Consider the following 26,306-nt stretch of genomic DNA (forward strand, 5'->3'; position numbering starts at 1 on the left):
TTATTTGTGCGATGAGGGCTCAGCAGTTTTGATGCAAGACCAGGCTGAAGTTTGGTCTGAGGGATCCAGGATCTCATTCAGGGATCTCTTTCAGGGATCAAGGACACTGTGTCAGGCAGGTGGCATTAGGTGTGCAGTGCAAGGCACCAAATAAAGACAAAATAGGCTGTTTCTTTTCTTTTTGGGTGTTATAGACCCATTTTCAGCCCACTGTTTTGAAGAAATTATGATTGATTGGGTATTTTAATCATCTGCTAAATAGTTCCCTACTTGATCACTCTAATTACTTTTTCTTAATGTATGCTGTCTTCATCCAAGGGAGAGCCTGTGTCAGTGCTGGCTGCACCTTCCAGGTCTGCCTGTGCCACTGGAGAGAAGCCCATGGGAATGGGCTCTCTCTTCTGCTCCCTAAGTTTTATTTTCAATTCCTTGCGTGGATTTATGCACTATAATTTTTTTTCCTTTAGCAATTGACTTATAAGCATCAAGCAGGGTAGTGGAGACTTTGCGCACTGAAAAAGGCTCTTCTCTGCAGCTGTTTTTCCACCTGGCTCTCAGGTAAAGGTCTTTAAGGGCACCAAGGAGCTTTTTTATTGGTTTTCTGTGGGTGCTGTTCCCAGGTGTGGTGGTCAGAAGTTCTAAACAGCAGCATCAGGAGACAGGACAGTCTACTTGCTTCTGCAGAACCAAGGGAACACTGGAAAGGTGCCATGCTTTGGAGGAAAACCTTTTTATTTTAGTTTCATTAAGTAATTTCTCCTAAAAACAGCACTCTAAATGAATACCTCAGTAATAAGTACATTGTTTTAAACCAAAATTTAATTAAAGTAGTTAAAGACCACAAAGTCATGTTGAAAATTGGGGGAAACTGCTGCTCATAAAAAAATTCTTGTCTTGAAGTATTTGAGTCAATGCAATAAGGAATTCTCTGCATGAACAAACTGTAATAATTTTTAAATAATTGCTGTTAACACTTTTGGTGACTACCTAAGTACACGCTGACATATGGTGTGTCAGCATGAGGCACTGATTTAGGGTTTGATGTTCTATACCAGTTTTCAAGCTGTTAGATGTAAGCTGGAGGATGCATTATGTAAGCAGACAGGTGGCAAGGACTCAGCAGCTTGGTCAGCAGGTGGGATTCTGGCCTGCTGCTCACCATGGAGAACCCGTGCTTTCCTCCTACCTCATTGACCTCTTTTCTCCCTCTCCACGTTGGTTTTTTTGTCTTTTGCCACTTTTTTTAGCATCCTGTGCTTTGCTGGGGGAGCATCCCCAGCCCAGCTGGGGGCTTTGAGGCACTACAGCTCTTCTTAAGGCAAAAATCAAAATTTCCTTACAAGACAAGGGGAGGAGGAGGAAGTGTAGGAGGCACATTCTCCTTTTATGCCAATGAAAAAGCTTCTAAAAGCTGCAGGTGAGCATTGCAAATCAACTCTGCAACTTAAAAACATCCTATTTATTGTTCTTAAAAGCATGTACATTTTCCTCTGTGAGTTCCAAGGCGTGCATGCTTCAATAACCCCCTTTATGTACATTTTGTGTAATTTCTTGCTGTGACAGTTGCAAGTGAAGATGCTCAGAGCTGCCTTTGGAAGCTTCAGCAGCCAGCTTTTGAAAAGGAAACGCTGGCACTTTTCCCAATTTTCTGCCATCTGTTGGAAAAAAAATTCCAAAAGCCCAAACTTGCACCTACTCTGTAGAAGTTTCCAGGTAGGAAATCAGAGTAATACCAAGACTGGATGTAAAGTAATACCATGTTAGTGCAATGTGTGTGCAACTGCTTATTGCAGTTAGTTCCAAACCACATCTAGTTTGGGCAGAGCCCCCACAGACCATGTGCAAGTGTCTGAGGTTACTTTGGCTCCTTTAGGGATGGCTTGTACATCCTGATTTATGGAAATTACCTACAAGAAGGTGTATCCAAGATGCTTAGAGAAAGAATAGTGTCTTGGTTAATTTCTTCTTTTCCCCCTTGTCTTCCCTCCTCACTTCTTCTCTTCCCCATCCTTTCACTCTGCTTTTTAAATTATTTTTCTGTAACTCACAAAGCTGCAGTTTATTCTGGGGAAGCTTAACAGCAGACATGTGCTGATTGTGGAGCAACATGAAATGTGTGATGTGAGGAGCAATTGAAGAAATCCCAGCTGGAAACAAAGCCCCTTGCCAGGCTCAGCACAGCCGAATTTGTCAGGGCTCAGCAAGCAGCAGCAGATGTAGGGCTGGTGTTGAAAGCAGCAGGGCTGTGGGGAGCCTCAGGAGCAGGGAAACCTGGAGTTCACCCACAGGGTGCTGGAAATCACCTGTGCTGACTCTGACATCAAAGTCTGCCTAGCTCCTGCCAAAGAGCTCAGGGAGAAAGGAGTTCTTGCACGTGCAGGAGACAGGCAGGGTGAGAGTGGGGTGTTTTAGGGGATGATGCTTTCATTCTTCCTCAGAGGAGTGTGTCCTTTCCATCCCCATCATCTACTGGGCACACAAACTGCACTCAAAATTTTATATAAATAACTATATAATTTTATATAAATTTTGTATAAATAATAGGAATCTCAGCAGCTGGATTTGAACACATGTTTTAAAAACATCATAGAGTGAGAAGGGAAGGAGGCAATATTAATAAGTAAATTTTACATACTGTAAGGATGCAGGCTTTTTGTTGCACTCAGAATTTTGCAGCCTTACACAACTTTTGCTAAAGTTGGCGTTTCATTTTTTGCTTTTGAGTGTTATTATGATTGGGTGAAGCCTTAATTGTTGAAGCCTTCAACAAGTGCACTGCAGTAAATATCTGAAAAAAAATGAATGTAAATAGAACTTAGCAAATGAAATGTGAATATGTTTATTTGTGTAAGATGTGTCCTCATATCTTGCAAGCAAATTTACATTTTTAAGGAGCTGCTTTAAAGCACCATCTGCAGAAATCCCTTAATACTAAATAAATAAATCTTCAGACTGGATTCACATGTAGAAATAACCAAATATATTCTTAATACAAAACAGTTCTACAGCATCTAATGCACTCTGTCTAATGCATCATCATTTTAATGGATTCTGGTTTAATTGCTTGCATCCCCCAGCTGAAAGCCACAGCTGAAGGTGGTTTTTCCTGGTTCTTCTGAGGACTTGTTGATATCCTGAGAAATTGCTGGGGTCATAGGCTAAGCTAAAGCACTTTTGCCAAGCATTTTCCCTACATTTGGAGTAGGAGTACAGCTCCAGCAAACCAAGCTGCAGGCCAGGGCTATGCCTGATGCTCATGGAGGAGCCCTTGGGTTTTGCACCCCAGGTCCCTGCAGCCTGAAAAAAAGTAACTGATGTGTCATATTTTGCTCTGGAAATCAATGCCATGTTCCCAGTGAGCTCAGACAGTACTGATAATTCCTAAAATCTCTGTAAGCCTCAGTATAACAGCAGAGCTTTGCCATTTGATTCTCCAGGCTTATCCCAAATCAACCTCTATTAAAATGGAATTACTTGGCAGGAGTAAGTCTGGGAAGAGCTCTTGATTTTTCCTGATGGGTCCTAGTAGCTGTTCCCAAATTCTCGTGGACACTTTGGTACTTCCTCAGATTGATGTGTCTGTTATTCTGCCAATGGCCAAAGGTTCCCACAGGGAGGCAGGACATGGGTTTGGGTTTGGTGTCCCCTGTGCAGTGAAAACTCCTTCTGGGATTGCTGACTGACCATCACAAGTTTGGGTTTCTCCTGGTGAGTTTTGGTTTCTGTCAGTGCTGAGATGATGGCTCTGCAGACAGCTGGGGGGGCTTGGAAGCTGTGGCTGTGCTCGCTGCTGGAACAGGGAGTGAGAGGCAGTGGGGGCGAGGATGAAAGCAAGGAGTTATAGATGGCGTCTGCTTAAGTCTTTGATAGCTTGTAGTAAAATCTTACCAGCAACTCAGTTCACGTCATGTCTTAAACTGCTTGTGAAATAAATATAACTGACAGCTCTGCACGCAGCAGTGCACCGTTTGTGCACAGAATATTTTTCATTTGGAGCAGCCCAGAGGCAGAAAGAGATGAAACGCTGGGAGCGGCAGCCTGCATCCCCACAGCATGTGTCACTGCGCCAGGGATGAGTGACACGTGTCCTGATGGATTTGGGATGGCAGTAGCTCAGACGCTTCTCTGTGCTGATAATGAAAACAGTGCCCAAATCTGATTTGAGATCTGAAAATGGGAAAAGTGATATAGGCAGCTGAAGTGTATCGTTTACCTCGGGAAGCCTCATCGCTTGGATTGCCAAGGGAAAGTTAGCAAGAGAAAACACCTTCCAGTCTTCAGCTTAACCCCCCTGGAAGGGGAGATGCCAGGATGTGGCCAGGGCTGCAGGGTGAATGTTTTGCCTTTAATTTGCACCAGTGTGACATAAATTCATCTTGGGGAATTCCCCTGGTAAAGCTCACAGGTCTGTGTGACAAGCTTCTTTTCTTTTTTGTTTTTTTTACCCTCTTGCATGTTTTCTTTAAAGAGAGATGAAGGTGCATCCTATCCCCAGCTGTCCTTTTGCTCTCTTGGGTTGCAATGTTGTGTTACTTCATAAAGTCTGAGGTTGGAAAAGCCCTCCAAGATCATCAAGGCCAGCCATTAACCCAGCACTGACACTGGCCAGCCACCACTAACCCGTGACCCAAGTGCCACACATCTCTTAAATGCCTCCAGGGATGGTGACTCAGCCACTGCCCTGGGCAGCCTGTTCAAGGCTCAACAACCCTTCCTATGAGGAAATTTTCCCAGTATCCCATCTAAATCTCCCCTTGTGCAACTTGAGGCCATTTCCTCTGGTCCTTTCCATTTTCTGGGGCTCATTATCAGTGCTGGGGGCTGGAGCTCTGTGTGCTGCTGTAGATGTGTTAATCATCGTGTTGGAGGCAGGGGTGAAGTCACTATCTGCTCATGAGAGCTTGTCATCAGCACTGACATTATTAGAATGCCTCATTCCTTTTTCAGTAGGTGTTGTTTTAGATATATAAAAGAAAAAGGGAATCTATACTATGACTAAAGATACTCCTGAACAGTGTATTTATGGCTCTTGTTACGCTTTGATGGTTGTGGGTTGTTTTTTGCTGGGAAAAAAAATGTTCTTTCTGTTGTATTTTATGAAGAATTGGTGACATCTGGTGATCACTTATAATGAGCCCTCTCAAGACTGCCGACAGAAATAAACCTTTTAGTCACAAAGATTTGTCTTGCAACGTGTCTGAGAGACTGCAATTAGCACAGAATCCCTGCCCCCCCTCAGCTTGGGAACGTTCAGAACCTGTGCCAGGGCAAACACTGGCTTGAGCATATTGCAAAATGAAAAAGATTGTTCCCTGGCTCTTAGGGCTAATTGAATAAAGGCCTATCCAAATGAAAAGGGCAGCACTGATGCTCTGGTCCCTGTGAGATGGGCTCAGGGAGCTTGAGGTAATGTCAGGGGGGATGTTTGCAGGATCAGAACAACTCTGTCTTCAGCTAAATGGATTTATATTTGTGGGCAGAGGGTAGAGGCTGTTTTACTTCAGAGTTTTGTCATTTGGTTTTGAAGTCTAATAAGGCAAGAGTGAAATAATGGAAAGCTGTTTTGGAGTGCTGCAGTGTATTGATGATGAATTGATGAGGTGGGAAGGTTCCATGAGTCTGCACAGAAAGGTTCCAGCTGGGCTTCCCAGTTGACATTGGAGCCCTTCAGGTGTACCTGGACATGCTGCCAGCAGCCAGATGGGCTTTTGTCTCTCCTGTGAGGAAAGGCTGATAAAATTGGGGTGGCTCAGCCTGGAGAAGAGAAGGCTCTGGAGAGATCTTAGAGCACCCTCCAGTGCCTGGACTGGCCACAGGAGAGCTGGAGAGCTTTGCACAAGGGTCTGGAGTGGCAGGACAAGGGGGAATGGTTTCAGACTGACAGAGGGCAGGCTTGGATTGGCTGTTGGAAAGAAACTCTGTGTGAGGGTGGTGAGGCCCTGGTTGCTCATAGAAGCTGTGGGCTTCCCATGCCTGGAAGTGCTCCAGTCAAGATTGGATGGGGCTTGGAGCGACCTGGTCTAGGGGAAGGTGTCCCTGGCCCTGGCAGGGGTGTTGGATCCAGATGGTCTTTAAAAGTCCCTTCCAACCCAAACTGTTTTATAATTTTATAAATAGGATGGTTTGCATTAATTGTCTCATCTGTTGATTTTCTTAATCAACACCCAAACTGTTAATACCTTTCTTGGTACTCTTGATGTGGGGAAGGTTGGGTTGCTCTGTGAATCTGAACAGTAAGGTAGCCTGGGGTGTTTAATAATATCTTTTAAAGGAAAGAAGAATGTTGGCTTTATTGTGGAACTTAGGCTGGTTTTACTGATAGTGAAACCATCTCTATTCACACTATGTCACCTTTGTTTGCAAAACAAAGTAAAGATTTAAATGTTTTTCATTTTAGAGCACTTGACCTTGTTTTGTGTTTTGTGATAACTTTTTCAAAAATTTTTAGATGTTTTCATTCAGTGAAATTCATGCATGTGTCTGACATCTGATGATATTTTTATTTTCTAAATAGTAACCTTCCTCATAAAAAGCTATCCTTTTGTTTTAAAAAACTTGAAGAGAATTATGGGTTAATTAAAATATTAAATTGAAAATTCAGAGTCTGCTCTGAATGACTCCTTGTTTCTCAGTGTGCTCTGCCTTGGATCTCCTCCATGATTTTAAACAAACAAAAATAAGCATTCAGGAAACAGAAAAATAGCCCTCAAGGAAATCCCACCCATTTTGTGCAAAGCTAGTTTTATTGAAGAGATTTGGACAGTTTAATTCTTTGAATGCAAGTGCTAAAGCTGGGTAAAAATAGATGTGTCTTATGCATATGATGCATCTTTCAAGGAGCACAGTTCTAACTCAGCTTTGCTCTCAGTATTGTGAATTTTACTCTGTGTTTCAGGAGGGGGGCAGCTGTTCATGTGCTTTGTGTGGTGCCAACCTGCAGCTGCTTTCACTGAATGGAAAACTGAAAAAATCTTAGGTTGGATTTAGTTTTAAGAAAGATCTCTCAGATTATCTGAATTGAGCATGTGTAAGGCCTGCATGCATAATCTCTGGAGAAAGTGTGGGTGGTTGTGAATAAAGTGAGTTCTGAAACACAGAAGGAATGGCCACAGTAGCATTTCTTTTATTTCTTTGAAAAAGTACAATCTTCTTTTGCTGTTCAGTGTTCTAGTAATTTTGGAAATAGCATCTTTCTAATCACATCCAGAGAAGTGCTCTCCCTTCCTGCCTGTGTGACTTTCTCTTTACGATCCCATGAATAGATAATCAATGGAAGAGGCTCAGTGCTGACCCTCCATTGTTTTCTGGTGCCACAAATAGATGAAGTTATTGATAATAGCTCCAGATTAAGTGGAAAACAAAGCAATAGCTGGCTTCTTGCAGGCACAGGGTAATGCACACACTGATATGGGAACCATATCCTTATCAGCTTTTTATCTCACTGGTTTGTCAGGGGAGATACCAGTGCAAGGAACAGCTTGGGAACAATAGTCCCTTAATAACTTGTGCTCTGCTCTGAGCAGGGAGGTAGACTTGGAGTGGTGTGACCTTGGTTTGTGGTTCTCAGTGGCCAGATACAGAGAATTCTAGGGTGGTTTGAGTTGGAAGGGACCTCAAAGAGCATCCAGTTCCACCCCCTCTTCCATGGGTAGCAGCACCTTTCACTAGACCAGCCACACCCAGCCTGGCCTGGTTCATTTCCCGGGATGGGGCAGCCACAGTTTCTCTGTGCAATCTGTGCCAGTGCTAAGACCTCAGTCATCACTGGTGGCACAAGATTCTGTCAGCCTGTGACATGGACAGTTCATCCTTAACAACGTTAGGGGTGTTGCTTTGTCTTCTCTCAAAAGGCAGACGTTATCCTTGGGTTTTGATAAGGAGATCATCTGCCTGTTCTAGGGATATCAGCTGCTTGATTCCTGTGAACCCCAGAGAAACAGCATTTTGGTACCTATTTAGAAAATGGATACATCTGAAAAAAATATTTTTACATTCTGTCTTTTTAACACTTTTCCTGTCCAGGAAGGAGAGAGAAGCCAAGTCCTCTGGGAACTGTACTGCAGTGTGTTTTTCTAAGGATGCCAGGGAGGCACTAGGAAGTTGTATGTGATGTTGGCCTTGGCTCTTCTTTGGGCTCAGCATTCAGTGCTTGTGCCAGCAGCCTCCTTGCAGTGAGTCAGGGTCATTTCAAAGCTTGCCAAGTTCTGGGTCCTTCATACTTACCCTCTAACAAGGTCTTGCTTGCTGCCCTGGAAGTCAGCATCCGATTTCCTCTAATGGCAGATTTGTTTCAGAGGTCAGGAAGGGCAGCTGTGAATTACTATATGGCTCCTTATTCATTGTCCGTATAAAAGAGATGCTCTTGAATTGGAAATAAAGGTGGAAGAACAGCAGACCTTTCTGAAGACTTTTTAGTATGTGGACTAGATCCTCCTGATCTTGTTTTGCTTCATTTCTGGCTTCTGTAAAACCCCTTGCTCTAGCACAAATGTGCAGCAACAGAGGGGGGTGGATGCTGGGCCAGGTCAGGGGGATGCTCTATCTTTTTGTGATTCCCTGATGCTGGTTGCATCAGGGAAAGCCCAGTGTCCCTGGGAATAATTGGGAGGAAAAATTCTCTATAGGAAACTGTTGGAAGTTTGTTACCCTGCAAGACTGGAGCATATTTTTGGATAAATTTTATTGCAGCTATGGGGCTGGGAAATGTCTGTCTTGATCCACACACATCATCTGAATCCCTACATGTCTTAACTCCCTGGATTAATGTGAACAGACACTTAATTGATCTGTGCATTTTTCTTCTTCTGTTAATTTAATGTTTTATTTGTAAGCAGTGGGGAAAAGCACTGCAGGAAGTATCCAGCCACTAGAGCGTGTCACTGCCAATATTAGTTACTTCTGTCATGTTTCGTTCTGTACTGCCAACCATGTTTTCCAAAACTTTATTGTCTTACCTGTAGTTTTGCTCTTTTTATCATCCTGTTGTTTTATCTATGCTGTTTTCTGCAGACCAAATTATGAACTTGAGTGATCTCTGTTTGTTTCTCAGCCAGCCCAGTGTGATCTGGGGACTGTGAGAGAGAAGGTTTTGCTCTAACAGGTTTGGAGCCCTGGCTGGCTCTGAACCTCATTAGGAACCATCATCACAGGAAAGAGTTTTTTACTGGGGGATGTTTTGATTTGTTTTATGCTTTCCACATCTCCAGCACCTTGAAAGGGCACTTGACAGCATCACACCTTTCTCCTGAACCACCAGGACTGACTCAACACATCAGTTGTGCTTTTTCCACTCCAAAAAATCATGACCATTTAAAACCAAAGGCATCTCTCTGAGAAGGTCCTGATGATTTGAAGATACCCCAAGGCTCAGGCTGGGGGAAGCAGGGGCTGTGCATGTGGACATGAATGTGGTGGTGGGTCCCAGTGCCATGTTGTGGCCCCCATCACATCCTCTTCTTCCTCAGCACGTGAGCCTGTGGAGCAGTGTTGAGGAGGGTGGAGTTGGTCTGGAGCAATGTGCACACCTGCTTACTCAGGTATCAGAGATGGGAGTGGTGACACTGACAGGCATCACATGCTGAGCTGTTGCCTTTGTGCTGTGCTCAGTAGCAAATAAAATCTTTATGTTTTAGGGACTATGCAGAGAACAGAGCTTGTGATTGCAACCACAGCTCTACAAACTGCATTTTACAGTCTAGCATGTTTGCTGTGTCTGAATAATTGCACTAAAGAGGAATCAATAGCCTATAGATTTTATAGAAGTAAAGGATGTTTCCTGTCTGCTTCAAGTAGCCGTGACTTGGGTGGACGTTGAAGTATTGCCCCTCTTGCAGGTAGGCTGGTAGAGTCACTGAAGGACTTGCCATTATATTTAGTTTTAATTTCAGTCTCATTTTGTGATCTGTTAGCTCCATTAAGTTATTTAGGAGTTAGGATCACCAGTATTTTGATAAGAATATACAGATAGTAATCATGGTATGAATAAGGCCATTCTCATTATTTCTATTGACTTGGATGTGCTTATATTATCATTTCAAGATACTGATTTGAATTTAATACTGTTTAGAAAACAAATACATGTCCAAATTGGCTCCAGATGTATTTCATTTAATTTTGTGCCTTTCAAGATGTTTTTAACAGCTGATGTACGATTGTGGTGGGAGATTGCCAAAACAGATGCTTTTTGTTTCAATTCAAAGAAGCAGAAACTCTTCATCTAAAACAAGACAGGATTTTTTTCCAATGTTTAAAAAGAATCTCTAATTAGATATTTTAATGAAAGGAAATTTCTTTTGGCTCTGCATTTAAAGCAAGTGTCAAACATAAATAGTTCTCCTGCCAGGGCATCCATTTCCAGGCATTGCCAGCGTTCAGTTTAGGAGAGTTGAAGGCTAGAGGGGTGACAAAGTGACCATCTCTCCATGGCATGAGTAGAGCTACATGCTTGAATGAGCTGAAAGGGATGGATCCCTGCTAAAGAACACCATTTAAATCACTGCAAAGGGAAACATTTAAAACATTACAAAGGGAAAGAAAATATGAAGTAAAAAAAAGTCCAAACCAGGTGCTGTGGATGTTTTGAAAGCTGTTGGTTCTGGCTCATTAGATACCCTTTTTTTCTGAAGAAAATACTAATATTTCCCTTGTAATACAGCATTAAAGGAAGAGCAGTACAGTTCCATTCCTAGAATTTTTATTTTCTAATTTGGGATGGGTTTTTCTGAGAGTGTAAGCTTTCCCATGCAGTAGATACTCACTTGCAAAAGCAGAAGTATGTCCCAAGCTTTACTCCTATTAGGGACCTGATTGACACAGTTCAGGGCACGATTTTTGACCATAAGGCTGCCGGTGCTGAATTTGCTGAATTTGCCAGCAAGCAGCTCCCCTGTGTCCTGCTGTCTCAGAGCCATGGAGAGTTGGGCCCTGCTAGTGCTGCACTGTGTCCTTGTGTGTGCATTATGTACATAAATGTATAGAAAGGTATTATCATAATATGCATGTCCTGCTGAGATGGTTGAATATGGGGCCATGTGCTGCCACCAAGGTCAGGATAGTTTAGATTAAAGAATTCCCAGGTTTCTAGGTCATTATGCTCAGTTCTGGCTTTAGCAGATAGAAGGAATAATGGAATTTAATGTCTCCATTGTCTGTATCGTGATGTGTGCTTGAGTGATGTTTAGTTACGCTTCATATTTAAACTTGTAAGGAATAAAAATAATCCCAGCCATGTAGATCAATGCATGTTCCAGGTTCTGAGAGATGCAGCTGATTATTTCATTTTTGTAAGTTTTATAGTCAAAACCTTTATCTGCAGTCTCATAGTGCATGGCTGTGAAAAAGCACTGTTAAAAGGTGCTCCTTTAGAGAAGGCAGACTCCTTCTCCCCCTACCCCTTGATACAGATTTGGGATATTTCAAGCTCACAGGCAATGTATTAGAAAAGCTGACGTGCAGATAAGCAGTAGCTGATGGCTGGAGCCAAGGGATTAGTTTAATGCTCGATGCTGAGGACGGCTCCCATTTTTTATTTACTAGGGCAGCCTCCACAAGGCTTGACACTGTCTCACAGCAGTGCCATCATGGTGGAGTGATGGAGGATGTTGCTGGTGACATCCTTCCCTAGAAAGTGTCCTGATTTGTCAACCCTCTTAGTGCCAAGGCTCCTGCAGTTGTACTTCGTCAGCATTCCACTCCTTGAAGGAAATACTGTAGCTGCAGTGTGTTGTGACTCAGTCCCATCTGCAGGTACTTCTGCCAGGTGTTGTTTTAAATGTGCCATTATCACCATCTTGAGCAGTGCTATTTGGTTTTTACCTGAGGTGTTCATTGCATCCCTCCCTCGAAGAGGAACAGCCAAGGGAGGGAAGTACCATGGAATGAGGCATTGGCCAAAGTATGTTAACTACACCTCCCTCAATTACAGATAGTGCCCATGGAAAATGTGCTTGTGGAGCATGACCCCTTCTCAGATAAAGCCTTCCTAAATGGCTTTTGAGGAGTTAATGAATTAAAACTGGGAAAACAAATTTATTTCTGTGTCTCTCTGGTTTCTAATAACAGGGGTTTTTTTCAAAGTTCAGGCTTAGCTTCCTTAAAATGCATTTTAACCTTGAATCAAAGAATCACAGAATGGTTTAGATTGGAAGGGACCTTAAAGATCATTTCATTCCAGCCCCATGCCTTGGGTAGGGAACCTAAAACACCATGGAGATCTTCTAACTGACATGAAAATTGAATTCTTTTGTAAGATGTAATGAATTAAAGATTTTACATTTGAATATCAGTCAGAAAGCAATTATGCCATAATATGCCACAAAGCTCCCAAGACAAAAGATCCTGATAAAGCCTTGCAGGGAAGGTTGTTCATTAGCAGGAGGAGACCATGCATGGCTTCCCAAGGCAGGGTTTGGAAGGCTCTGGGATGGCTTCTGAAATTTCAATGCCCAGAGTTTCCTATGAGTTTCCTCAGGTCTGGATGTATGGAGTGAACAGCAGATTGTTTCAGAAGGGAGTGAATGAACTGGAAGTCAAAAGGATTAAATAGAATTCTCAAAGACATGGAAAAAAGGTGACCTATGGAGTGGCGCAGCCAGAGAACAGTGTGGGTTCTTTGTGTGTCATAGGAAACAATGATCAGATTTTGAGTATTACTAAAGATGCTGCTCCTCTGACATTTGCTGGTTTTCTCAGGGCCCTGGTGTGTGTTGTGTTTTCCATGGATGTGAGAGATAAGAAGTGCTGAGCAAGGTGTGATGTGCAAGGGAACTGCTGTGTGGGAATGCGTTTCTGTATTTGTGTCTGTGGTACAAACATCTCCAGCTGCAGAGGTGGCATTGCTGGTGACCTTCTGCACCCCTTAGCAGAGATCCAGATGTGTAATCTTTCTATCTCTTTTTTGTAAAAGTCAGTGGGTTTACACTGCTGCTACAAATCTGCTCACAAATACCACCATCACATTTCATGTATGGGTCACTTGCAATATCTTTGAAATACGAATTAGACCAAGGAGCTGTTGGCTGCTATATTTGGGATGCCAGGATACTGCTTTATGGGAGATAGCAATATATTTTTTTCAAAGTTGAAAACAAATTTATCTGACAGCCATAGATATATTTTCTACTTCAGTGATTGCAGCTCAAAACATTTTGTGGTGTTACAAATTCTAGCATATGAAACATAACAATTCATAAAAAGAATATTAGTTTTTAAAGTTTTCAGATATTTGCCTGTCATTGTTTAAAAAAAAAAAAAAAAACAAACCAAAACTCAAGAGGTTACTTTAGTTGCCTGGAGAAGTTTGAGTTGGGAGCTTTGTTCCAATAATGCATTTGGCCACTGCTTATCAGAGGGCATCAGCCAACAGAGGGAATGGTTAATTTGTTATCATTCTGTTGATGTGGATGCAGACAAAGCTATCAAATAATGGTCTGAATGTTGTGTTGTGTTTCTTACAGAGGTCATTCCAGCCCAGGGAGATGAAATTTGGGGAGCCCCTTTCTTTGGGGAGGTCTGGAGGGAGCGTGTTGAGGCAGAGCATGGGCTGCAGCCCTGCAAGGCAGGGACAGAGGTGCCAGTGCCAGCCCTGCTCTGCCTGGACGGGCACCTCCCTTGGGGCCATTGCTCCCTTTGTCCCAGATCTTAAACTGCCCTAATTCCCTCTCGATGTGTTGCTCTCGTGGATCAAAACACAGTGATTTGTCATTCATGCTTTACCCTGGAATATGACACTCTCAGTGCTGAAAATCTTCAGGAAAAAACATGTTTTCATCCCCTTATTACTGTGGTAAGAAGCTTCCCTCTGTAGTTTAGTGAAATATATAATGAAAAATCCCACTGCCAGCAGTTGGTGTGGGGATATTGTTATCTTGACAGGCCTCCAGCAGATCTGCTCCAGAACTGGTACCCTGAACTGCAGAAAGGTTATTTGACTCGTCAGCAGCAAAGCACTCCCAGTGCTCAGATAACTGTCCCATTCATCATCCATCATTATAGTGCTTAAGAGAAAATATTAAAAAGAAATCCCACAAAGAAAGAGGAGAGGAATTAATCCCCAAAATTCAGCCTGTAGCATCGGTGAGCTTTTATTTATTAATTCTGTTGCTTGATCTGCTGTATTTGCTGTTCATACCATGGATTTAGAGCAGAAATAAAAATCTTGTTGTTTCTGTTGCCTGGTCTCTGAAAGGAGAGGACAGGGAGCAGTGATGTGGGTTTGTGGTGTAAGTGGGAAGTTAGAGTAGATGAATTTGTGTTTTTCTCTCTGTTGGGGCCCTCAGAGTTGTAAATGCTGCAGGTGCCTTTTATAGACAGGTCAGGGTGTATTCAGAGGTTGAGTTGAATGCTCTGGTTGATTGGGCAGGTTGGTGCAATAGGCATTGGAGTCCTCATCTGCCCTGTTTGTCACATGGAAAGCATTGGGTTTATCACTTTACATAGCATAGAGACATTGAGTCATTAATGGCACAATTCCACTCTCCAACTGTATTGGTTTCTGGAGTGTCATATGTGTATAATAACACAATGTATATGTGTGTGATTATAATAACAAAACCCCAGCTATTCTTTATCTACTAATTGGAGTACTTTTGACCTCATTAAATTCTGGAGGAGTAGGTAGGCTCTGGTGTCTACATGTGCATGTTGTAAATGTTTCCCTTTAATCTGTTGTTTCTGGACTAATTTAAGAGTTTTCTGTGTGAAGTTTCTTACTCCTTTTTTAATGCCTTATTTCTCCATTAGAAGTACTTTGTGTCCCTTGTGCATGTTTTCTTCTTCAGAAGTTAACATTTTATAATTGCAGTAACACCCTTTAGGGTGTATGTTACGGTCTGCTAATGAGATGCCTGAGAGGTCTCCTAATGACATCTGAACAACAGGCACAGCACATCGTTATCAGACCATTACACACGTCCTTAACAATAATAAATACTCCTGCTTACTGTAATTACATGTGCTGCCCTTTAGTGCTCTGCAGGAGGATAAGGGAGACTCCACACTTCAAGTGCAAGGTGGGAAGTGCTGTAAATCAGCAGTTTTGCAGAGGATTTCTCTGAATGCCTTTGAGGATGTGGAAGGACACACAATTTCTGGAGAATTAGGGTGTTTTCCGCTTGCTTTTGAATTGAAAGTGTCATGAGAACTGCTTCCCTGTGTGTGCACATACTCTCTGTTCTCCCTGTTGTAAAAATCACACACCTTCAGAGTAGGGATGTTCTTGAGAGAACAGGTAACCACAGGCAGTGGGCTCAGAATTGCTTTAAAGTCTCTGTGGTAGAGGATGAAGCTGTCCTGTGGCAGATCCTGTGGTCTTGTGAGAGAAGTAAAAGTGTCTCCAAGAAGGTATCAGAGAAGACCTGTGCACACAAATACCCAAGAAAAAGAAAAAATTGTTCTTGACTGCATCCATCACCAAGGATGGTGCATGGTGGCCTTTGCAATACACATTGCTGGCCACTTTTCCTGTGCATACTTCATACAGATAAGACACCAGACAGTAAAAATGAAAAATACCTTTACCAGGGAGTCAGATTCATGAAATCTCAAGCACTGAGTGATAGTGAAGCATTCCTTCTGACAGCAGAGCCAGTGAATTGTTGGGAAAGGTGTTTCAGAGCAGAACAGAATCTGCAAAATTTACATTTGTGCCGGAGGACTTTAACGTTTATTAAAGCTTCCAAATAACACATTTACTATCTAGAAGTATTTGATAGATATACCAGTCAGCCATAAAAAAGTGAGCATTGGTTACTTCCCAGAGGAATACAGACAATTTTGCTTTCTCTAATAGGAATAAGGTAGAGGTTTGTAAAATGTCAAACTGCAGCTTGCGTAGCATCACCAACTGAAGCAGGCACAATGAGCAAACATCCTGTTTATCTAACAAAAGCCTGTTTGGTTTGGTTATTTTAAATTAAAGGGTGTCTGAATTAAAGTACTGAAAACATTTTACATACAGAAATGAAGAATAAGTGTTGGCTACAGTGATAGGCATGTCTGGCTTCCTGCACACTCAGATGGATTGAGACTCTTCCTCACATAACTGCTGAAGTGAAGAGTGAGTGAAGCTAATTATCACTGTACGTTAATTAACTCTTCCAGCTCATAATGACAGGTTTTATCATATATGGTTTCAGGTGCTTCAAATGGCCAGAAAGACCTTGTTTATTTATTTCTGTCCTGCAGATCACTCAGGGAGATTTGGCTTCATTGTTAACAAAGCAGCACTCCCCAGACATTAATGGTCTGAAAGGTTAATTCCCCTCATTTAAAAATAGCAATCTCAGGTGTGAAGAATTAAGCTAAAGCACAGCATCAGGTGCAAACTGGTGTTCACTGCAGATACACTGCAAAAGATATTACTGGCTTTCAAACAACTCCTCTGCTTGATGTATTTGGTTTGGGTTTTCCCTTGTCTGTGGCGATATGCATCAAGCCAAGCTCTTAACTTCTTGTCCATCTCCTGCTTTAGCTGCCTCTGCATTGAGGCTGCAATCCATCACTGACACAGCATCAAATGCTGCTGTGTGTAGAGATAGAAAGGTCCCAGCAGATGTGTGGTGCTGTGTTTATTCTGCTGTTTGTGTTTTGGCAGCACTCGAGGCTTTAAAGCCATGCCAGGAGCTCTCTGAAAGCACTTTGAGAACCTTGTCTCAATGGATTGGACAGACATGGACAGGGAGAAGTCTGTAGATCAGTACAGACTGCTCCCAACACCCCAAAATTCCCTGCTGACCTCCAGCTGTCCTCCAAATACTCCTTCATAGCCCATCACAATGAAACTGTGCTCGTCAGAGCCTTCCTGCCATTGCTGCTGGCCCAAAGGTCCAGCCCATGGAAAGAAACCTGTCATCCAACCATCCTTACAGCAAAAGCATAAGGAAATATGTAACATTAATACCATCTGGTCAATTCTTTCTAAAGGCAGAGTGCTTGGTTTTACCACCCTGTGGAGCCTGTGTGGAGGTTCCTGGAGTGTCCCATTGTGCTGCCATGGAGCATCAGGGCTCTGGGATGGATGATTGACCCCAGAAAGTAAAAATCACACAAATGGAGATGTCATACATAGTCATACACAGTAGGTTTGCCTTTAATTACCTTTGATTTGCTGAAGTGATGAAACAGAAATTCAAACCTGGATTTACAGAGAACACCCCTGATTTCAGGAGTGCTGCTCAGCTGTTACTATCCGGGAGTGTGCCTTTTTAAAAACAGGTCTGTTTCCTTTTTTGTTGGTTATTTTGTTTTGTTTTGTTTTCCATATTGGAAAGCAGTATTATGCAGTATCCCTTATGGGTCCAATTGAGAATCCTCAGCACCCACCTTGCACCTGCCCAGTCACCTCTCTTGTCTCATTTTCTTCTTTCTTACCCTTTATAAAAATCCCACTGTCTTCGCAGGCTCTTTCAGTACAGTGTTTCTCAATCACTGAAGCAATTCATTACACTGTTTGTTTTGGGATGGGATTCTTGAATAATTAGACATTCTTAAGCTATTTTTGTTGTTATTGTTAAAAGACCTCTATAAGGGATGTTTTCCTCTCCTGCTCCCCTCCTCCCTTATCTGCACCTTAGGATGCAGCATCACTAGTTTAGCTTAATAGCTTTTAAAAAGCAGAACAATATAATCTTATTGTATATATAATATAATTTAGAGAGAGTACACAACAGTCACAGAGAGCTGAGTGTGTGAGAGTGTGTGTGTAAGAACGCATCTCTGTGGGGAGTAATAGATTTACAGCAGAGTGGGCTGTGTTTTGAGTAAATTAATCATTAGAAACAGACAGTTTTCAGCACAGGACTCATGCATAATTCACTCAGGATTTCTGTTATATTTACACTCACCTAATAGTTGAGACAAGCAATATAGGAGTTATGAGTTGTTTGCCTTGACTGTGTGGTGTTCCTTCATCTGCATTGATGTTCATGACATTGTTTCTTCCCTCTGTTTTGACAATAATTTTTAATTTTTTAACACAAAACTAACAGCTAATACTCAGCAGGCAGCAAATATAATCAGAATAGCCTTGTTTGCTTTTGTGCTTTCCCAGCTCAGGCATTGCTGTTAGTTACATCTTCTTTATGCTAAATAGTTTATGGGAATGCTGTCTGACTGGATCTTTGGGAGAGACGTCCTGGTGCAATGAGAGCAATCATCCATCAAATCATCTAGAAATCCCTGGCTTGGGAACGTGTTTGTGCTCTTTGTGGGCAGTGCACACAAAGTAGTGTGTGCCCACTCCCACCTTGTAGTACCAGGAAGGGTCTGAGCCCACTCAGGGGTGGGCACTCAATTTTGGAAAAGCCACCCACTGCTGACTAGAAGCCAAAGGTTCTTGCAAACATGGCCACAGCCATTTTTTTGCCAACCACAGAAGGATAAAATTCCCAAAAAAGAGAGAAAACCCAGTCCTTCAGAATGTGAGCTGCCTTAGTGAGATCCATTGTATCCCACAGCTCCTGGAGAGGACAGGTGTAACATGAGATGAGCACAACAGCAGAGCGGACCTGGGAAGGTGATGTGGAATATGAGACTTAGTGTGATGTACCAGATAATATGTGTAACAAAATTCAGTGGATGGAAATTGAAGCTAAACAAATTAATAATAAAATGTGTTTGCCCACTGAGACTAAGCAATCATTTGAAAAAATTGCTCTTTGATGCTTAAATTAGGGCTGGAAGCCTTCCTGGGTGGTGTGCTGTAGAGCAAACAAATTATGGAGCTGCTGCAGGGAAAATCTTGTTGAACTTGGGGCAGGAGGTCAGAGTATGCACATAATCCCTCTTGGCTTTGAAAACCTATAAATCTGTGGCACACTGCCTAGGTGGTGATAGGCACTTGATAAATTAGGTTTATTGTGTGTTTTCCCACCTGCAGGTTTCCTCCTGCCTCCCTCCCTGGGGCTGCTCCTGCTCCATTCCAGGCAGGACACAAATCTAGAACTTGCCTTTGGACTTGGCAAACCAAGTTGTAATTCTTGGGCTTCCCAAGAAAGGCTGCAAATTCATCCACCTCTTTCTGTGCATTAGGGGCTGAGGCATACGATTCATTTAGCTTTATGCAGTTTGGAAGGTAATTGTTTAAGGTAGGAATAGAGTTTTTGTTTATAGAACTGGGAATTAATATTCTCATGCTGTAAGTTTTTAATATATTTTTAAAACTTGCAGAGTAATAGATGGGTGCTTTTTCTTGTAATAAAATGAAATAGTGGAACAAATATACACTGAGGCAAGCTTTAACTCTTCCAGGTTGTAAATGTCTATTGTTTAATAGTATCTACTTCATAGCATGTATTCCATTTCATTTCTGTGATAAATTTGGTGAGCTCCCAGTTGCTGCTAAATTATATATGGATACCTGATAAATGTACATCTTATTAGCTGAAACATATCCCTAAGATAAGCAAGTTAGTTTGGATTTTTATTGTTAATTGAATTTTTTCAGCAGAGGCAACTGAAGGATGTTCATGAATTTGCATGAAGTTAAACATCTGCTCCTCTTAGCAGGAACTGAACCAGGGTTTCACTTAACCTGTAAATTCAACTCAGGAATAAAACAGGAACTCAGCCTTTGAGGGGCTTGGTTGTGTGTGAAGGAGGCAGGCAGGTGATGCTGTGAGGGAACAGGATGTAATTAGCAGCGTTGCCTTAATGTCACATCTGTGGTGTGTGGCTTCCTCTGTGCACAGAGATGGTCTTCAGTGATGTTTGGAGGCAGCAGAACATTCCCTGTGTCATTATCAGGTGTTACAGGAACGCTGCAGTGGGGTTATGTGCAGTGTAATTGCTGCAGAGCACAGCCTGGTGGTTTATAGGAAGCTTTTTCTGAATGATCAGAAGTTAAGTGGTTGTTATCACTGATGTTTATATATTAAGATTTGGGTTAATTTCTCTTCATCCTAAATTGCTCAGATCTTGCATAGAATCCTGGAGTCATTAAGGTCAGAAAAGACCTCCAAGATCAGAAAGTCCAACCCTCAGCCAGATATCCCCATTACCACTGTCCCATTGCAAAGTGCTGCATCTGCTCATTTTCTGAACTCTTCCAGGGATGATGACTCTGCCTCTTCCCTGAGCAGCCTCTTCCGAGGTTTAACCACTCTTTCAATGAAGAATTTTTTCCTAATATCCAACCTGTAGTATTTACAGCCTATAAAAATCCGAGTTGGGAAGATGCGAAACTCACAGCAATCTCTACATTGGAAGAAATTGACAATTCCAAAAAGATTTCTTGTTGTTCTCCTCCTGCAGCTGCACTTGCTCAGAGGAGTCTGTCCATGTAAATTGTTGAGAAAAGCAGTTATTTTCTTCTTTCCAGCCACACAGGAAAATTGGGAGGAAAGTCCAGCCAAACTCTCCATGCATGTGCAGAAACAAGCAATTAAAGGAAGAGGAAGATAGATAGAAAGAGACAGGTAAAAAATTTGCATGGCAGAATGGGGATTTGCAAGGAGACCCCTGAAGAACTGAAGTCATCTTTAATTTTCCTGTCCCCATGTAAACTTGTTCTGTGGAGTCAAGCAGGCTGTAATGCAGCAGATCATTGGGGTAAAGAGTTCACATAATGTCTGACTCAGGTTCAGCTGTCTGATCTTTTGGGACCACATTTCCACTGTTCAGCCAACACTTTCATTTTGTATGTAGGAAAACAGGCTGGTGCTGATGAGGAATTTTGCCATAAATGGCACAAGAATTAAAGAGCCACACTCAAAAATAAATTCATAGCATTTTAGCTTAGTCATTTTCTGATCCTTCTAACAATTCCAGGTAAAACCTGGGTGAAACACAGGAAAGGGCTGTTTTGAAAACAGGACTTTTCTCCAACCCCTTTAATTTTGTCTAGAAATGTTATTTTCAGTAACTATATCTTTTTTGCCCTATAGATACGGATGAGAAAACAAATCTTAGTGCTCTCATCTCCTGCACTGAATTTCTTCCTGGAGCTTGAAAACTGCCACAGGAACAGCTGAAAATAGTCAGCATGGTCTGAGAGGATCTGTCAAATAAATTGACACCTCCAATGCCTCCTGCCTCAGAAATGACACTCCAGCCTGCTCCAAACTGCTCTTTTTTGCCACATATGGTGGTGCTGAAGGGCTGCCTAGAGAATTAGTGCCACTGGAGTTCCCCCTTCAGTGGTGGGTTATTTGTACTGGGCTGTTACCATCCTCCCCCACTGGGACACTGAGCAGGAGCACTGTCCTGCCCTGGTGGGTGGATTTCAGGCAGGTGATGCTGAGATCCAGGAGCCAAACAGGGCTGGCAGCTCCGGGTTGTTGTGTCCTATCTCACCTGCAGGGGTAACACCACACTGAGTCTGACCCTGTGCTGGGAGTGGCGGCACAGTTTCAGATTTTCAAGGGCTGAGAGCATATGGACGGGGTACTTGTGCTCCAGCTGTGTGGAGATGCCACTCAGGGGAAACTTCTGGAGAGTTTTTGAAGGGTCACAAAAAGTTTGAACTTGTTTACATGCCTTGTTGTGTGTTTCTTGGTAATCACACACTCTTAGCCTGGATGCTAATGGCTGCACAGCTTCTCTCAAGGATTTTAGGAAGAGCTGCAGGTGCCCCCTGCTATTCTTGCAGCCCGTGTAGATTTGCTGAGAAATAGCTCAGGAGCCAGTGGGACTCAAATCCCCTAAAGACTCCTGTGTGTGTTCAGGCTCACATCTGCTGTCAGGTGATCTGCACACCGAGGTCTCAGAGATTGGTGCTCTGTAGGTGTTATCAGATCATTTTTGATATTTAAAGAAGTGCTGACATTTTGAGTAATCATTGTATTGTAAGGCACCTTGCACAGTAATATTTCAGTGGGAGATTAGTTTCCCCATCAAAGGAAGCTTTTCACTTCCTCAGTTTATTTTTATTTTGTACCCTGCATTCCTTTGAAGGACACTTTCATCTCCAGCCTTGCTGTTCCTCTGTTATCTGCTTTTACTCAGAACTGGGTTGAAGATTGCTGTGGGATCCAAGTATAAAAACCTGCAGCAATTCACAGAAACCAGGAGTAAAATTTTTAAAGAGGACAATTATTGAGGGAGCTGGATTAATGATCTGTCATCACAATTTAGCTACATTCACCACTGACCTTTCACAGGGAGGATGCTCTTGATAAATGTAGATCATTACTGAGTTCTGACATAAAAACATAATGGCATTCTGTGTTCCTTGGCAGGCTGATCAATATTTTATCTGCCAAAGCATGCAGAAGTGCTAAACAGGATGAATTACGTGGCTGCTGCAAAACAGAGCAAGAAGCAGCATTGCTTGGAGCAGAGCATGTAAATTTGACAGTTATTTGCCACATTTTAGCAATCACACCTTAAAATGCTGGATTTTTCTTTTACTCTTCTTCTGTCTTATTGTTTTTGGGTTTTTTGGGTTTTTTTTTAATGCAAACAGTTCCAGGCTTCACTGGGTTTGAAAATGCTCTAAACTGATAAGAAGGGCTTGTTTCATTGGAGATCTTCCCCAGCATGAAGAGGGAAATAATGGACTAGAATTGAAGAATCAGTTTAGGGCATGGCAGAATAGCAATTTTAGCTCATCCAGAATTTGTGTGGGTGTCTCTCTGTGTGTTGGTTCCCCAGCTGAGTGGTGGGGATGGTGCCTGAGTGCACACAGGGGGTCAGCTGTCAGTACCACACAGCACCTGGAACACATGTGGTGGCATTTCTGATGTTCAGAAACAGGGCAGGGAAGGAATGCTTCAAAACCCCTCTCTGAAGAGCAGCGGTGGTCAGCTAAAATCACAGAATCACAAAATCCTGAGTTAGGAGGAGCCCACAGGGATCATCAGGTGCAGCTCCTGGCCCTGCACAGGATAACCCCAGCAGTGTCACCACTGTCCCAATGCTCCCTGGGCTCTGTCAGCCTTGGTGCTCTGTCCTTTCCCTGGGGAGCTGTTCCTGTGTGCAGACACCCTCTGGGGAAGAACCTTTTCCTACACATCCAAACTAAACCTCCCAACACAGCCTGCAATTGTGAGCAGAATCCAAGTCCCTGGGAAGCTCTAACAAGGAAACCAAGCTGAGAGACATCCATTAGCCAGACCTACCAAGGAGAGCAGCCCGAGATGAGATAAACTGCTAATGATGAGTTTGTGTTGCAAAGGAAACTGCTGGGGGCAGTCAGCAGAGAGAGAGGAGAGTGGGGATAAGTGAGAGGGCACACAGACAGCTTTTCTGACATTCTTTTTGCTTGACAGTCAGATTTGTAATACCTGGAAGAACAGAACCAGAGGTGGCAGAAGCTTAAAGAGACAGTATTTAGTAGATAAAGTTGGTAGATGCTTGGCGCAGTGTAAGAAGATTACAGATGTCAGGACAGCAGGAGAGAGTGAGAGGGAAGGAGGGGAAATTGAGAGCTTTGCTCTCCAAGATGTATAAACCAGCTCAGTGCCAGCAGTCTCTGAGGAACTTTGGTTAAAAGATGCAATAATAATGCTTAGTAAAGGGGAAGGATCTTTGCTGCAGGAGAATCTTGCTGTCTTTGGTATTGACTTTCCAGATGTTTTGAGTAGCCTGAAAGTGTCTCCTCCATAACTTGGCTGAGCAGGCAGTGTCTTTTCTAGGACATCCATGTCTGGTTACTGAACCTTATTTTGTTCGGAATAAATAGCATCACGTCTGGGTTGTGCAGCAGCACATCAGCTCAGACATCCCAAGCACAGATAATTTCTGAGCTTTGGCCAGACTTAGTATAAAGTTATAATTTCAGGTCAGAGTACTTCAAATGACCTGGAGAAGTTTTCCCTCTGATCTTCCACTACAGTAAGAATAAGTATATAAATGATATATTTATATGCATATATATATTAGAGTTGTAGTGCATTTCTCTATCGATCTGTTAGTTCAGTCAAAGGAGCAAATTATCCATCTCACACCCTGGGACAGAACTTTATTGCTTTTACTTGTGTGCTGCTGAACAGCTCAGCACTGCTGGGCTCTGCCCAACTGCTGCTGTGTCACTGCAGCCCTCAGATGTCTGAGATGTCAGTGAAAACGTGCAAAGGTGTGAGACCCAGGCAGTCTGTCACATCCCCACTCTGGAGAGAGGCTTGGGATCCACTTCCAGCGGAGCTGGGGAGTGTGATTTTCTCCAGAAGGAAGTGAAGGTATTGATTTGACAGGGGCTAGAAGCACCTTCTGACTTTCTGCCTGCAGCATATGTTAGCAACATGTGAAACTGGACTTATTTTTAAAATAAGAGACATAATTGTCTTACTGCTGGTTTTTCTTTGATGTGTTCAGCATGGACTGGCCTTACCCTGCTGTGCAGGATGGGGGTCTGCTGGATCCATGACCCTGAACATAGCAACAGTGTGATGGGGGAAAATGTATTATGAGTTTATAGCAGGATTTGGGAATTGCTGCCAGAGCTGTCACCAGCTCTGTCCTTCTGTGCTTTCCTTTATTTCACCCTTAGTGCCCATCACACTTGCCTGGAAGCTGCAGCATGGCTGTGACCCCCAAGGTAAATGGGCACATTCACCTTGGGCTGGCTGGCAGCCCAGATCAGTGTGCAGTTTTTCAAGAAAAGCAGTTTTGTGGTGGCTTTGTTTTCTGAGCATGGAAGGATGCAGGAGGGTTGTAATTCAGTGAAGGAGATCACTGTCCCCTGGCTCACATGCTTGAGGGAACTGGGGGTTCAGCCTGAGAAAAGAGGCAGGGGGACTTTCTCCCTCTCTGTAACTACTTGGAAGAAAGTTGTAGCCAAGAGAGGATCGATCTCTACTCCCAAGTAGTAGATGACAGGATGAGATGAAATGGATGAAATGACTTCAAGTTGTACCAGGAGAGGCTTGGGTTGAGGATTAGGAAAAAACTTCTTTTGGGTTGACTCCATCCAGCCCAGGATTGTGGTGGAGTCCTGATCCCTGCAAGTGTGAAAACCCCCTGTAGATGTGACACTTGGGTTAGTGCTGAGGGAGGAAGGCTGGGAAAGCCCAAGTAACAGCAAATATCTGCCAAAAAAAAGTCCCAGCTGCTGAAAACAAACCTGGAGGGTGTAAAGTAAGAACTGCTTTGGCCTGTCCTTGTGGGGAGCACAGGGTAAGTGGGTCAGCCCACCCAGGTGTCACCATTACCTTGCCTGTAGCACTGCTGGTGCTCACTAATGGAAATCACAAAGCAGAAACAGAAGTGGAAGAAAATTAAATCGCTTTTCTTGTCTTCATTAGCCCTAGATACATTTCTGGGATTAAATTTTGATTGAAAATAAAATTCCAGCTAAGAGAAAAAATATTATTGCAGTAGCTAAAATAGTATATACAACAGAATAGCTTGACTAAATGGGTACAGTAATCAGGTTTTCTCTTAAATAAGCTAGTGATTGAATAAAAAAAATATATACTGCCTTCTCAAACCATCAAATGACATGGTTTGGAATAAAGAAGTCAAGAATAATAAACTCATAGTAGCTGAATAGCCTTGTTTTTTCTGTAAAACAAGTCTGATCCCAAGTGGGACCCAGTGCTTTTTAGAGGTTGTTTAGAGGGAAGGAAAAATTTATCAGCTGCTTCGTATCCCTGACCAGCAGGAAGCTCTCCAAACTAGATGGGACTGAGTTCAGGGCAGGGAATAAGCTTTGTCTTGCAGTTCTTGCTCGTGTAGCAGGAGGGCACTGACCTGGCTGGTGAGCACATGTTCAGCCTCTGTGTCCTCTCTCACCTTCTCAGGTCATAATGCTTTTGAAGTTGTGGGCACAAAATATGAAGGGTGAAAAAAACCCTTGACGTAGATGGGTTTGCTATCAGAGAAGTGCCTCCCACCTGGAATTTTAATTGGGTTTCAGTTGGAGTGGGACCAAGAGGTCCAAAATGTTGCAGCTCAGCAAGAAAGGGACAGGAACATTAGTTGTCACTGTGCCAGAGTCTTCTGCTATTTTTCAGAGGAGTAATGTTTAGAGTCTTTGGGGAGCTGATCTACAAGGGTATTGTCCCTTAAACTGAGGTGGGACCATCTTCTCTTAGATTTAAGATTAAATCTTAGATTTAATCCAAGAGGATCAGTGATGGGACATAAAGGAAAGGTTTGATTTAAACCCAGTATTGCAGAGAGTAAGGCTTTTACATTGGAGGGAAGTTACATTATAGACATAAGGACATCTGAGGTGAACAGCTGGAGGTGCTGATGCTGTTGGTGGGGTGTGGTTGGTACCCACGGAGTGTGGGACAGCTGGAGCCTGAGGCTGCTCCAGGCTCTGCCCCAAGGCTCCTGCAAGGCACCAGCCACTGTGCTCTGCGCTAAAGAAAACAGATTTGCACAGAAGGACAGCTGCCATTTCTCGTTCTGCTGAGCTCTGCCAG

General features: G+C 42.9%; 1 protein-coding gene across 3 annotated transcripts in view; it reads left to right on the plus strand.

Moving 5' to 3' along the window:
• Positions 1–26,306, plus strand: part of FSTL4 (follistatin like 4) — a 208,142-nt gene that overhangs the window by 81,200 nt on the left and 100,636 nt on the right. The window lies entirely within an intron of this gene.

This window comes from Melospiza georgiana, chromosome 15, assembly GCF_028018845.1.
Source record: "Melospiza georgiana isolate bMelGeo1 chromosome 15, bMelGeo1.pri, whole genome shotgun sequence".
Taxonomy (NCBI): Eukaryota; Metazoa; Chordata; class Aves; order Passeriformes; family Passerellidae; genus Melospiza; species Melospiza georgiana.